Source organism: Rhagoletis zephyria, unplaced genomic scaffold (assembly GCF_001687245.7).
Source record: "Rhagoletis zephyria isolate East Lansing unplaced genomic scaffold, Rhagoletis_zephyria_1.1 Rzeph_scaffold_04896, whole genome shotgun sequence".
NCBI lineage: Eukaryota > Metazoa > Arthropoda > Insecta > Diptera > Tephritidae > Rhagoletis > Rhagoletis zephyria.
Window position 1 is genome coordinate 1369 of NW_016161979.1, and position 14494 is coordinate 15862.

Consider the following 14494-nt stretch of genomic DNA (forward strand, 5'->3'; position numbering starts at 1 on the left):
CGGAAGATTTTCACAAATTTTTTACAGTGTTGCATAATGCAAATATGTCGCAGCATTTTGCCATGTGTCATGGGAGAATTCATGCGTTGCATGCCACCTCCCGACCTATCTTCCTGCCTTCCTACCTTCTCGAACTCGCTGCGTCGCGCTCGGCTGATAACCCGTTTGTTTTTGTTAGTGGCTGCCTGCATCCCATCAAAGAGCACAATGTTGCATGTGTCTGCTTGGATTTGTTGACGCTGCGCTTGGACCTAAATTGGTGCTGCAGCAGCAGGCGACAAATCGATTGGGCCAACAGAGTTATATCGAAGTAAAACAACAACAATCAACTGCAATAAAATCTGCAGCAATCACACTAACAACCACTGCTATGTTAGCATGCATTAGTAGTAAAATGACAACAACCAACAAACTAACGCGCCGCAGAGCTTTAAGACAACTCGACTCCGCTTAACACAGTTCAATGCGCATGCACGTGGGCGTTATACTCGTAGTTGTACCACGCGGCTTGCTACTACCACTGCATGGCGCACCAACAACAGGCAGCTAGCGGCAAACGGCAAGCGGCAAGCGGCCACAGAACTTGAACGTACCGCGCGTTCGCGTTTGCGCGATCATTACTTTATCACTTTATTGCCTGAGTCGTTTCTTGTTTTGACGATGTTGATGCTATGCTGTTGGTGCAACGAGAAAAAAAGCTAATACTAGTACCACTCACTATGCACTATAAGTGGCTATTTCTTTTATTGGGCTTCATATGCATGCAATATGTGTTGTTGTAGTTTAGGTTGCACTCAACGCTTGTCGATGTGTTTTAGCCCTACCACTTCTTCTTATGCTTTTGCTACCTCCACAGCATCTTCTTCTTGTTTTACAAACACTTTGACGTTTGTTTGCTTAGTTCTCGTCCTACGTTGAATAGGCTGACGCCGTTGCTACCTTTCCGCTGCCTCAGCAGTCGCTGATCGCTAGCTGATCTTTTATTGATCTTCTATGCTCGGCAGCGTTGTCTTGTTTGTAGCTTAGAAAACCCAACGTCGTCCATGCGGACGTCAGTCAATCTTTGTGCGTCGAGCGTGGCAGTTCGCTTTCGGTCACCTTTGAGTTCCGCGTTTAACAAAAATAAGATAAAGTAAATGGTTCGTGCTTAGTTGTTGACGGAGCGCACGGAAATCTTATCAAAGTTTTTGTTCTTTTTCATTTCGTTGGTTTAACATTTTTAATGATCGCATAAATCTTTTTAATTAAAATCAGCTAAGTAGTCCACTGTGGCAATTGTGCTGGAATTTAGTTATTGCTCAAAAGTGTTGTCGCTGTGGCACGAACATTTGCCAGCGGCGGTGTGGTCCAATTCATTCTAATCTATGTATGTGAAATAATTTTTCTGGTGAATAAGTTTTATACACAGCGTCTAGCGTCAACAGTTGGGCGGACGGTCGGGCGGCGCCACGGATGATTAGTAATAGTGACAGATATGAATACGCACAAATACAACCAGCAACGGGCGATACACTGATCAACGCACTCAGCAACCGCGGGATCAGCGCTAATCTTTGGAATACCTTCGCTTCTTATTAGACAGAATTGGCCGAGCGTTAGCTCTATGTCCTGAGTTAAATTTTTATTTATTTATTTTCTCTTTTTGGCTGCTTGACACTCTTGTCACTTGGACATTGGTGTCGGTGTTGTTTCGGCTTAATTGTTATTGTTGTAAATGTCTTCGCGGTGTTGTTTCGGCTTAGCTGTCATTTGTCGTTTCTCATTTGTTTTTATTGCCGCTGTGTCGGTTGCTGTGCTCCTTAGCCTGAGGTGTACTAATGACCAAAATTATTTTAATATCGGTTTTTTATTGCAGCGCCATCCGGCGTATGTTTTAAGAAATCCACCTCAGGCTGATTTAAACGACGTGCGCTGACATTCGCTTCGTTTTAGTGCTGTGCCGCTGTTGATCGGGATTCTGTAAATTGTTGCCGCTGCGGGCAGTTCAAATTCGATTACGCGGTTAAAGGGTGTGTGTGCGTGTGGATTTTGTAGGCATACATAAAATCCATAAATTTTTGTGGAAATTCGAGTGAATAATTATTATACATATGGTCGCACAGAATTTGAAAACGAAATTTTTCAAGAAAACTTACATATACATCCATCCATACATAAACAAATATGAATGTATTTATACTATATATGTAGCATATTTTGCCGGTGGTATTTATTCGAGCGCAATGAAACTAAAAGATAATAGATTATAAAAAATCGTATAAATGTTTAATGACAATAATTTACCCTTGCATATAAACGGAAGACGTAATTAGTCAGGGGATTCGTCATAATAAAGGTAAGTGTATCTTAAAAATAAATAATATTCCAAAATCTTTATATCAAAATGGGAAAAGGTGTATTTCTTTATTTAAAAATGCTATATTTATAGAAACGTATTATAGTTGTTGAAAAAATTATAGCCGCACCACATTTTGACAAGTTTTGACTATTTTTTATTTTTAGTTTTTATTTATTTTTTATAAAAATGTACTTCATTCTTTAACAAAACCCATGTAATATCAATTTAGCCCCATGGCTACAAATTACGGTTGATTCTTTCGAAATTTTTGTTGTCCCATTTGCTTCCATATAACGAGTACACACAATTTATTTTAATAAATTAATGGTAATTTTTAGTCATTTGAATCTGGCACTTTATCCTACTAGAATTCAATGGCCTACGAAACTGTATACTCAGAATCGTTCTAGGAAATCTAATTAAAAAAATTAAATTAANTTGCTTCCATATAACGAGTACACACAATTTATTTTAATAAATTAATGGTAATTTTTAGTCATTTGAATCTGGCACTTTATCCTACTAGAATTCAATGGCCTACGAAACTGTATACTCAGAATCGTTCTAGGAAATCTAATTAAAAAAATTCGAATTTTTTCGAAAGCCTATTAATTTTTATTAAATATTGCACAAAGTTTGAATCATGGATTTAAACGGGTTTTGGTAATAAATGAAATATATTTTTATAAAAAATAATCAAAATTAAATAACAACAAAAATATTATGTTAAAACTTGCCAAAAGGTGGTGCGGCTATAATTTTTTCGGCCACTGCAAGTTTTCTATATTTTAGTAGTTACCTATACTTTACTGTAGGTATATTGTGTACTTAAATAGATTTACATACATACATGCCAAGTTCCTTCAGATAGGATTGAATCAATTCAAAAACAGTTCTTCCCTTTTGCATAGCAGATTTTAACTGGGATTCAGACTACAATCTCCTNATTATGTTAAAACTTGCCAAAAGGTGGTGCGGCTATAATTTTTTCGGCCAATGCAAGTTTTCTATATTTTAGTAGTTACCTATACTTTACTGTAGGTATATTGTGTACTTAAATACTTTCGATGCCATTAACTATAGAGTACAATAGATTTACATACATACATGCCAAGTTCCTTCAGATAGGATTGAATCAATTCAAAAACAATTCTTCCCTTTTGCATAGCAGATTTTAACTGTGATTCAGACTACAATCTCCTGNCAAGTTCCTTCAGATAGGATTGAATCAATTCAAAAACAGTTCTTCCCTTTTGCATAGCAGATTTTAACTGGGATTCAGACTACAATCTCCTCCCTTACACAAGTCGTCTAAAGCTCACAAATTTGCCTACACTCGCAAGTCGTAGTGAAATGCTAGGTATAACATTTATCGTAAAATTAGTGACAGGCTTGATTAATNGCTCATAAATTTGCCTAAACTCGCAAGTCGTAGAGAAATGCTAGGTATAACATTTATCGTAAAATTAGTGACAGGCGCGGCCCTCCTGGCTGTGGTAAATTTTAATGTTCCCTCTCGAGTGTCAAAACACTTTCGACCTCTGTTTTTGAAGCCATGCAAAACTAATTTTGAACTATAGGAATCATTTCGTTGTTCATGTCAAGATTCTAACTCTCATTCCAGCACGTTTGACATATCGGACTCGATTTTTATTATAAAGAAAACTATTATTTCCACTCTCAATAATTGAAATACTATCATTAGCATATCCAACCAGCTGATGAATTTGATTCTGCATCTGAATAGTTTTAGACCTCGACACTTAACAAACTCTTGTTTCCACGACTCGGCACCAAAAAAAAAAGGCTCCGTACGTCATGCGGACTGCGTCCCTCGTGCCGGTTGGACGGGAATGGAGGGTAAAGACCGTTGAGATTAATTAAGGAAAAAAATAAAAAATGTATATTGTGTATTCAAGTACTTAAATTCCCAGCAATAAACACTGAGTATTCTTAGTTACTTTTACGTAAAGCAATACCGCGAACTTAGCTTTACTATATACTGGATACAAATGTAATCCCGAGAAGTCCCGAAAAATCCCAAAATAATCCTTCACTAAACACCGAATACAAAAGTAGCCCCAAAAAAAAAGCACCAAAATAATCGAAAAAAGTCCCGGAAATAAAACACAAAGGATCGCGATAAGTCCTGAAAGAATTTAGGAAAGTCGCGGTAATTTCTCGAAAGTTCTTAAAAAATCCCAACAATTAGAAAAACAAGAATCCAGAGAAAATCTCGAAAAGTTTTGTAAGATCCTGAAAATTTATCTAAACGCTTAAATGCCTCGTAAACTCGTAAACCTCATAAATAACTGTTTTGCCATACAAAATTAAGTAAGCTTACGAGGTTTACTTGGTTACGAGGTATTTACGCATCCAGACGAATACCATATTTTCAATGTTTGAAAAAATTGCCGAATTCCCAAATTAATCCCAAAAAGTCCCGGAAAGCCCCAGAAATATCCATAAAAGTAATACAAAAAGAATCACGAAGAGTCCTGAAGATGTTCTGAAAATCCCGTAAATTTCTCGAAAGTTATTAAAAAATCCTAAGAAGTAAAAAAGAAGGGCATTTCCCTTGCATTTTTTTTTAAGTTGGCAACTTTTCTGTTTTTCATATGCAGAAATTTGTACATTGAGAAAAAATCAACCAAAAGTTTATTAATATTACCAAATTTAAACTTGAAAAAGAATCAAATTAATTTAAGAATTCTTTGGTAATATTAACCACACTTTTGTTTACATAAAAAAATGTTTGGTTGCCAACTTCTTCCATTGAAAACCCTTCTTTTCTGCACTTCACAGATGATACAAAATACAAAACAAAAATTTTTATTATCATTTTAACACTTTTACTCTGAAAAAATACAAAATTACATGCCGCCTCTGCCGGCATTCGAGCTCGGGCCTGCTGGAAGCCAACAAAAAGCGAACATCTCTGCACCTTTAGCTACAGCCAAATTTTCAAATGTTCGACTTGAATCAATTTTGAATTTCTTAAAATCGCTGTATGTACCGCGAAAAAATAAAACAATAACTTGGGTGAAAAAAAAAACATTGTACTTTTGGCTCAAGATTCAACATTAAAATAAAATCTACCCTACAAAATAGTTTTAATAAACAAGGCGATTTGTAGGAAAAGTTATGGGAAGACGGAGATGATGATGAAACGAGAGATAAAGAGAAAGACGAAGATAAAGATAAAGTGAAAGGCGAAGATCAAAAGAACGAGGAAAGTGAACAGTAAAATGAAGATGAATACGACGATGAAGATTGAAAATTAAGCTCAAGAGGAAGAGGCGATGAAGAGAAGATGAAAAATCACTTTTAGATTAAAGTTAAGATAAAGAGTGAGATTAGGAGTAAAACAAACGCAAAGACAAACAAGGACAAAGAAAATTACAAAGACGAAGAGAAAAACAAGAATAAAGACAGAGATGTAGGCAAGACAAAGAAAAAGTAGAGACAGAAAGTATAAGCGCCAAAATATTATTATTACTTCTTAAGGTTAGATAACCGACTGCCTGTAAATTTCAAAATAGTTGCTCGTTAATAGTTTAATTTTTTCCAATCCACAAAAAATTGTTTAATTTTCCAGCTCGTTTACTTAAGATAAAAGATAAAAGTACTAAACACAATTTTGAACGTTATCTAGTAGATAGTTTTATTGGCTTTCGGATGAACATATTTTCGTAAGCAAGAGATTTCTACATAAAAAAATTGTCTTTTTTAGACACACCTTCGAAGTTAGACAAGGTAAAAATGGCTAAGGCGTTCGAGTTAGATCCCAAATTTTAGGTCTGTTTCGTCATAAAATTAAAGAGAATGTAATCTAAAAGTCTTGTAGTCAGTAGAAAAATGCTCTATGTATTACCTACATAAATTAAAATCTATTGCATTTTTTTTTATCTGGGTGAAATGTAGTATTGTAAATAAATTAAGGCAAAGCTTTTGTTAAGGTTGTTAGTGGCCTTAACAAAAGCTTTCACTTATTTTACTTTACTTTATTTGTTATAGCGCACATGTTAAATAAAAGTTTGTCTTACAAAATTTGTGTACATTATTTTATATCAAATGATATTTATGTAAATGAGAAACACTTTTCTTTTGATTCCTCATTTCCTCGTTCAATTTACCACCAATCATAGGTGAAAAAGTTAAATGTATCACTTTCCATTTCCCATGCCAACCCACGTGTTGTCCACATAAATAACATAACACTACCATGCTCCACGTTTGGCCTAATAAATATGTCAATTTTTTTAGTAGACTAAATAAAAATATTTTTAAGCATTTGAGCGAAACGAAAAATACACACGTAAATCGTAAATAAATATTTGAAAAACTTTGCAACCGTTGACAAATTTATTGCCCTTTTCGTTGCGATTTCAATACCTCAGCGACAAGTTTTCTATAGGCTCATCTATTATTTATTATGCTTCCAAAATAAAAATAGCCCATTTACTGTAAAAATTTATTTTCTTAATATAAATGCAATAAATGTCGCTATGTTGCCTCACGTTGGCACCTCATTAATCTGACTTATGAAGAAACCCTTTATTGAACTATTCAGAAAATATATTTGTACTCATATACACACATACATATGTACATACATTCACAGGTATGCATAACAATAGCAATAATGCTAATATGTAGTGACAAAGTTTGATTTGATTTGAAGTTGATTTTTATAATTTTGAATATTATCTAATTAACGCTCTGCATGCGGTATTTTTTTACAATTAAATTATTTTTTTATTTCAGTCTTTGAAAGCCCATCGCAATGATTGTTAACTATATAGGCGAGCTTACTTTTTTGGTCATGCAAGAGCCTAAATTNAACGCTCTGCATGCGGTATTTTTTTACAATTAAATTATTTTTTTATTTCAAGTCTTTGAAAGCCCATCGCAGTGATTGTTAACTGCCTTATAGGCGAGCTTACTTTTTTGGTCATGCAAGAGCCTAAATTAATACTTTCGTTTAAAAATACAGCTAAACCAAAGGTGGGCGTTCACTGATGAAGTCGAATGGCTGCGTCTCGTTTCATTTGCCTTTATACGGCTGCGTTTTAATACCTCAGCTTTTTGGTAACATTTTTATGAGACTAATTTGGCATTGTGTCATTAGATGCTTTGATTTACTAGAGATTGTACGCTTTGACTTTCCTTTATCTGCAAGATTTTATTGCAATTAGTCGGATAATAAACTACCATAAAGGGGGAAAAAATGTGTTTTTAATAAGGTTTGCCTTACGGTGTGCCAGGAAACNCTTTATACGGCTGCGTTTTAATACCTCAGCTTTTTGGTAACATTTTTATGGGACTAATTTGGCATTGTGTCATTAGATACTTTGATTTACTAGAGATTGTACGCTTTGACTTTCCTTTATCTGCAAGATTTTGTTGCAATTAAANCTTTATACGGCTGCGTTTTAATACCTCAGCTTTTTGGTAACATTTTTATGAGACTAATTTGGCATTGTGTCATTAGATGCTTTGATTTACTAGAGATTGTACGCTTTGACTTTCCTTTATCTGCAAGATTTTATTGCAATTAGTCGGATAATAAACTACCATAAAGGGGGAAAAAATGTGTTTTTAATAAGGTTTGCCTTACGGTGTGCCAGGAAACTTGAGACGGTTTTGAAATGAGTACTTTGTATGAATATTCATGTACTTTGAAGTGCTGTACATAATTTATGTTTTAATTTTTGTTTTTTACCTTTCTTGATAACTGACCACGAGGGAAATAGCTTTCTCTTCGAAAAAAATTGAAAGAAGATTTTCGCTATTTGAGTGTTTCCAAAGAAATATGAAAGAGTTCAAAGAGGTGTGTCAATCACAGAAATATTTAGATGCAAAAACTTGGGCTTGTTTAGTCTTTATGTACATTGGCTTTTTTATTTTATGAAACAAGTCTTAACGCGACTAATGCGCTTTATTGGACACGTCCGAAATCCCATCGGCGTTTTCAGCGCAATTTAAGAAGAAGAGAAAGTCTCATGTCCAGCGCCCGACCCATTGCTGAGAGGCACAGAGTAAGCCCAAGATGTTATTACCTCTTCTCATGGNCTTGAGACGGTTTTGAAATGAGTACTTTGTATGAATATTCATGTACTTTGCAGTGCTGTACATAATTTATGTTTTAATTTTTGTCGGAAACTTTGTACATTGTTTTTTACCTTTCTTGATAACTGGCCACGAGGGAAATAGCTTTCTCTTCGAAAAAAATTGAAAGAAGATTTTCGCTATTTGAGTGTTTCCAAAAAAATATGAAAGAGTTCAAAGAGGTGTGTCAATCACAGAAATATTTAGATGCAAAACTTGGGCTTGTTTAGTCTTTATGTACATTGGCTTTTTTATTTTATGAAACAGGTCTTAACGCGACTAATGCGCTTTATTGGACACGTCCGATATCCCATCGGCGTTTTCAGCGCAATTTAAGAAGAAGAAAAAGTCTCATGTCGAGCGCACGACGCATTGCTGAGTTGTTCAGTTGCCGCGCATACCACAAGTCGCATACCACAAATTGTGCCAAAATATTATTATTATTATTATTGTTAAGATCTATCGTAAGTTTCATGGGTGCCGTGGAGGGTACACATGAACGCTCGGGAGAAAATATTCCTCGACTCGACTNCCACAAATTGTGCCAAAATATTATTATTATTATTATTGTTAAGATCTATCGTAAGTTTCATGGGTGCCGTGGAGGGTACACATGAGCGCTCGGGAGAAAATTTCCTCGACTCGACTCCCAAGAATGATAGAATACAAGATTGCGCCGATTGCAGCAGAATTCGTGAGAGTAATTTTGGCGTGACGTCAGCGTAGAGTTGACAACTAAGAGCGGCAACTAAAACTGCTGTCTAGTGATGTACTGAATTGTCGGTACCCAATACTTAAAAAAGGTTTCGGTACCCGATACTTCCTTATCGGTACCCGATACTGATTCTTTACATTAATCCTTCGCATTATATATATATTATATATGCATTTCAGGTTTAGAAAAAACTTGCATTACTAATTTATATGATATCTCTAAAACACTTGAACTTATCGCAACAGAGAAATATTTGGGTGGTGTCGTACTTGTCGTATTGTTGTATGCTGTAAAGTTTTTAACGGCTAAATAAATGTTTAGAGGACTTGAAATCACCACCAACTATTTTTTAATTGTGTGAAATTTCATAATAAAACGTGTATGTTAGCTTGCGAATTCCTTAAATGGAGATTCTGTAAGCAGTTAGCGACAAGTTTCGAATCGATATCGCACTTGTTGACGCAAAAATATTTCATATCATCATCATATCATACATATTTTTGGCCTATGTGCGCTTTTATTTGAAACCTAAATGTTTCGGTACCGAGTATCGAGAGTATTGGATACTTAAAAGTATTGACTCAGCACATCACTACTGCTGTTATCTCGACTGTGATGTCAGCAAAACAGCTGATTCTGTCAAATTCACTGAGATCAAAGCACTTTTAATGTCACAAAGATTCTGTAATGTTGAATTACCTGAGGATGAATGTTGGTTAAATACTGGCATAACGGCGGCAGGTAACTCGGGCGTACGTGGTAATGAGACATCTGACTCTTTGGCCAGAATTGGCTCAGACCAGGCATTCCTCGGTCCGCAACCAGTTATTAGCCCTCCCACCTTCGACCATCGAAGCCACGATCAGAAACTAGGTGAATACTTCGCTCGGCAATGACTGCGAGGCATCGAGGGGCTGCAGGTGGGCCTTCAATCTCAGAAGGTCTAGCTAGTTTCTCGCTCTCACTGAGCAGACGGGACTGCAGACAACATTTGGACTGCTTACTGGTCACTTCACTTGGCACCAATACATTACTGTGATAGGCATACATGACAACTCCATTTGCCCATTCTTCTTTGAAGAGGATGAGACGGTGGAACAGTTTTTGAGCTTCTGCCCCTCCTTTGCAAGAATTAGGTATGAGACGTTTGGCCTCGATGTGTTGAGAGAAAAAACACCTGAGCTCTTTGACACCCAACGATCTGCTTAGGTTTGTTCGTAAATCGTGATGATTTAAAACAGATTAAAGGGGGCATGAAAGCAATACAATGGACGGCATGTAGTCTGAGTGTTGTTTTGTGCTTGGTTCCGACGAAAAAAAAAATAGTATATTGAATGCGTATGTCAAATTTCCATCTCGCCCGCTAGAATATTTAAAAAAGTTATAGACGAACATATATTTGCATCTCCACGTTTTTTCTCACGGTCAGGTTTCTCGATCTTAGCGCACATAGCTTTTGACTACAGAAATAGCAGTAGTACAGAATAGGGCAGCGAAGTGTTGTTTATATCATAACAGTATATGCAGAGACAGCAATGGTTCTTCAAACACTCTGAATAAGGAAGGAAAGTTCAGTCTAATTTTCATCGAAATCAGGAATGAGTCGCCAAGAAATGAACCGCTGAAAATAAGCCCAGTGTGAAGTACACAAATATAGAGTCGAATTTAGCGATTCAGAATAATAAACACTTCTCAATATACATTACTTGCTCTGCTGTAATTTGCACACAGCTTTATTACGTTCGTAAGTTCAGTAAGGAACCATTTAAAATCCAATGTAGTGCCTACATTAAGAAGTTTTTTATATTTCCTCTCAGAAAGTGTAGAAATAAGATGCCCCTATCTTGGGCATTTCGTATTTATCCACTCAATTTTAATCTACTCTGCGTCCAGGTTTAATATTTTCCGTTAAAAAATGTTTATGGAAGTTCGAGGAATCGTACTAGTTTATAAAACTTTGGTCAAAATCGCTCATATATCGCTTTATTCTCCTAATACGAGAAAATGTTAAGGTACTTATAATGGCCTAGGATGTTTTGGAGTACATAGCCTTTGCGATAAACAAGACTATGTATGTTGTGCTTATGAAATTGCCGTTGTTCCATGTAGTAGGTTTGTATTCTTTAAATTTTCCCTTTCTCACTTCGTGAAGTTGTTCGAAATAGGCAGCACATGGCCAGCCCACAAGCACTACAGCCATCTCTGGGTCTGTTTGCTAGGATTTATCCACTCTTCGCCTGAATAATTCTATTTTTCATACAGCATGCCCAATAAACTTTCGCATCAACAACACTGTTGTGTAAGCGCCTTTTTTTACTGTAAAGCTGCTGTAAAGTATATTGAATTGCAGAGACTTTTCTATTAATCGCACCACTTCATTTAAAGCAGATTTCGTTGATTTACCTTTGATGTAAATCAGCTATTTTTAAAATTGAAGCGTAGTCTTTTTATGTCGTCTTTATCATGTCCCTGTATACGGTCAATTTGGAATTATTTAAAATTTGATTTGGTGTATTCATGTTAATTGTCACACCACATTCCCTCAGTAACCTCCAACAACAAAACATATGCTCACAAGTAATGTTCCACTTTCGCAAGGTAATCGATTTTGCGGTTAAAAAACATAAACGCCGTTAACTGGTCAAGCACGCAATCATCGATTTAGTTTTTTAATAAATTTTTCGTTTAATGTTTTCCACAGATTTGCTTTTTTTACATTTGGTTTAGCTTTATTTATGGGAAAGGTATTAATTTTCCTCTCTGATTTTTTTGCCGCATTTTTCGATTGGTAGTTTGGATTGTTTGTGTGCAATGCGTAGGCGCCAAAATTGTTGCCGCAACATGCAATCGCACATACAAATTTACATTCACAAAGACGTAAACACAAACAAGCAATCGCACCTGAACGGCAACCATCGGCATGGTTCACTGGCAAGCTGACTAACACGTTTGAAATGTCCGCTGTGTTGTATGAACAGTGGGTTATTCTTACTCGTGAATTCTCAAATTGAAAAAAAAATTATCAAACTCCACTCATATTTCGGGGTTACTGATGCTGTGTTGAAAAGATAGGATGATGAATGTTAAACTCTTGGATGGGTCCAAAGCTTAATTTTTTGTTAATGTTATTAAATTTTCATAGTTCTGCTTTTTGTTTTGGCTTTTCAGCTAACTTTTTTGTTTCGATATTGCAGCAAATTTGATAACCCCCCGTTACTGGATAGGTTTCGCCTTCTCACAAATAGCCCGATTTCAAACGGATACTTGGTGTAAACACAGAAAGTTATGATCTGCTTGAACGGGACGCAAAAGCATCGTCTTTGGCGATGGCGAATACCACAGACAACAGAACTATGAGTTGCGTGAGATGTATAACGATATAGCCATAGGGTAGCGGATTTTACAGCGGCTGCCCTGGCTTGGTCACGTCATAGAGCTCCAGCTCTGAAAGTATTCACGCGGGTCGCGATGTTGGTAACCTAGAAGGAGAAAGGCCTCCCTTTCGAAGGAAAGACCAAGTGGAGAAGGGGCTTGGCTTCACTTGGCATTTCTTATAGGCATCAGTTGGAACAGAAGGAAAACGTCTGGCGTGATTTTTTGGACTTGGCCTGAATCGTTTAGGCAGTTACACCGTCAATCATGAAAAAGCTTTAATTTTTCAAAGATATACTGTAGTCGGATTTTGGACAGGGGTCCAAATAGGGGAAATTTCCCTTTCCTTAAATCGGAGTTGGTCGAGAAGTTCGAGTTTGGCTCAGAATTTCAATTACACTCTTGGCATTGTGATTCTACTTCCGGAAGAATTTCGTGCTAATTGAAATTTTTTTCTGATATGAAGTTGGCCATTTCTAATAGGTTTTGTCGCTGAACTCATATCTGAAAACTATGCACAGCATTTTAAAATACATCTCCTGTCCTTTCACAAGCCGCACAGTGTGCTTTTTGAACACTGCGTGCGAATGAATCGTAGCGCTTAGACAGAAGCAGCATTTTGATATGGAACAAAATGGTTTTGAAAGCTAAAGTAAATCCTTTTCAATTGTGGCCATTGAGCCACAATTACCGCTTGAACATAAAAAAATTGGTCAAAAGTAGTGTTCTTCGAAAAAAACATGCAAAATCCACGGGATTCATTCCAAAACAAAAAATTGTTCAAAATTAGAAAAAAATTTAACACCCTAATTTCAAAAATTCCTTGTTTTTCCTATTTGCATGCAGATGTGCATCCTTCACTCAATTTTATATCCCTCGAAAAATAAGTGCAATTCAATACCTTTAATTTGAGCCAATTAATTAATTAATTAATTAATTAATTAATTTGAGCCCTCTGAGAGTCAAGTTATAATTTAACAATTTTAAACCAAACTTCGAAACTGCTGTACTATTTTTTACCCCGAAATTAGAAAAAAATTGCGTAAAATGTCAAACGAAATTTCGAAGTTCAACTTCAGAATCGTAATAATTTAGTTCTCAAAGGGCCTAGAAACTTCTACCTCAGCTTAAATTAAAGGTATTGAATATCACTAAAACTGGCTTGTTGTTCGAGGGATATAAAATCGTTTGAAGGATGCACAGCAAACAAACCTCTTTTCCTTGCTAGCGTCTACTTTTTTTTACTTTTAGATTTGGCATTTCTCCTCTTTTTCGCAAAAATAATCTATAAAACTAGGTTGGACGCCGAAAAGTTATCGGTTAGATCTGCGATTATTTTATAATTACAGATTAACAAGGAACGAATTTTGTATGACTATTCTCTTTTTCTAATTACAGATTAGGAATTTAAGCTCGAAAATGAAGATAATCTATGTAAACTTATTATCATATTATCGTATTGTATATAGGCGAACTTCAACTCCGAACAAAATGTGTATAATATACATGTATAAATAGTTTACATACATATGTATGTATTAAATACAATTACAATAGGGCAATTAATCTAAACGCTTATATACCTCGCAACCATGTAAACCTCGTAAACTTACTTAATTTTGTATGGAACAACGGTTTATTTACGAGGTTTACGCCGTTACGAGGCGTACCAATAATAACTAATAAAAGGAAAATAAAAATTTTAAAGAAGAATGTGCTTTTGTTTGAGAAGTTTTAACTTTAAGAAGAATCAATTAAACAAACAGAAGACATAAACTCTTACAAAACAACATAGTTATTACAAAACTTCACTTTGTGAAAATACTTAAAAATAAATGATTTTTTTGAGATTATTTGTTGTGATTTTTATTCTACAAACAGCAACTTCATATTGCTACACTTTATTCATTCACCCAAAATTTCACTGTTGCCAATTATATTTTCCTTGCCGGTATCTG

At 35.6% G+C, this 14494-nt stretch overlaps 1 protein-coding gene across 2 annotated transcripts in view; it reads left to right on the forward strand.

Annotated features, from left to right (window-relative positions):
- Positions 1–1075: 1075 nt before the first annotated feature.
- The window catches only part of LOC108371336 (thrombospondin-4-B-like), a 40577-nt gene continuing 27158 nt past the window's right edge, over positions 1076–14494 (forward strand). Inside the window, exons 1-2 of one of the 2 annotated variants that reach the window (XM_017626886.1) lie at positions 1076–1366; positions 2191–2335. The gene's annotated coding sequence lies outside the window, so the exon portion shown is untranslated. Of the gene's footprint in view, positions 1367–2140; positions 2336–14494 lie in introns of those variants that run through there. The other variant, XM_017626887.1, reaches the window with a different exon arrangement.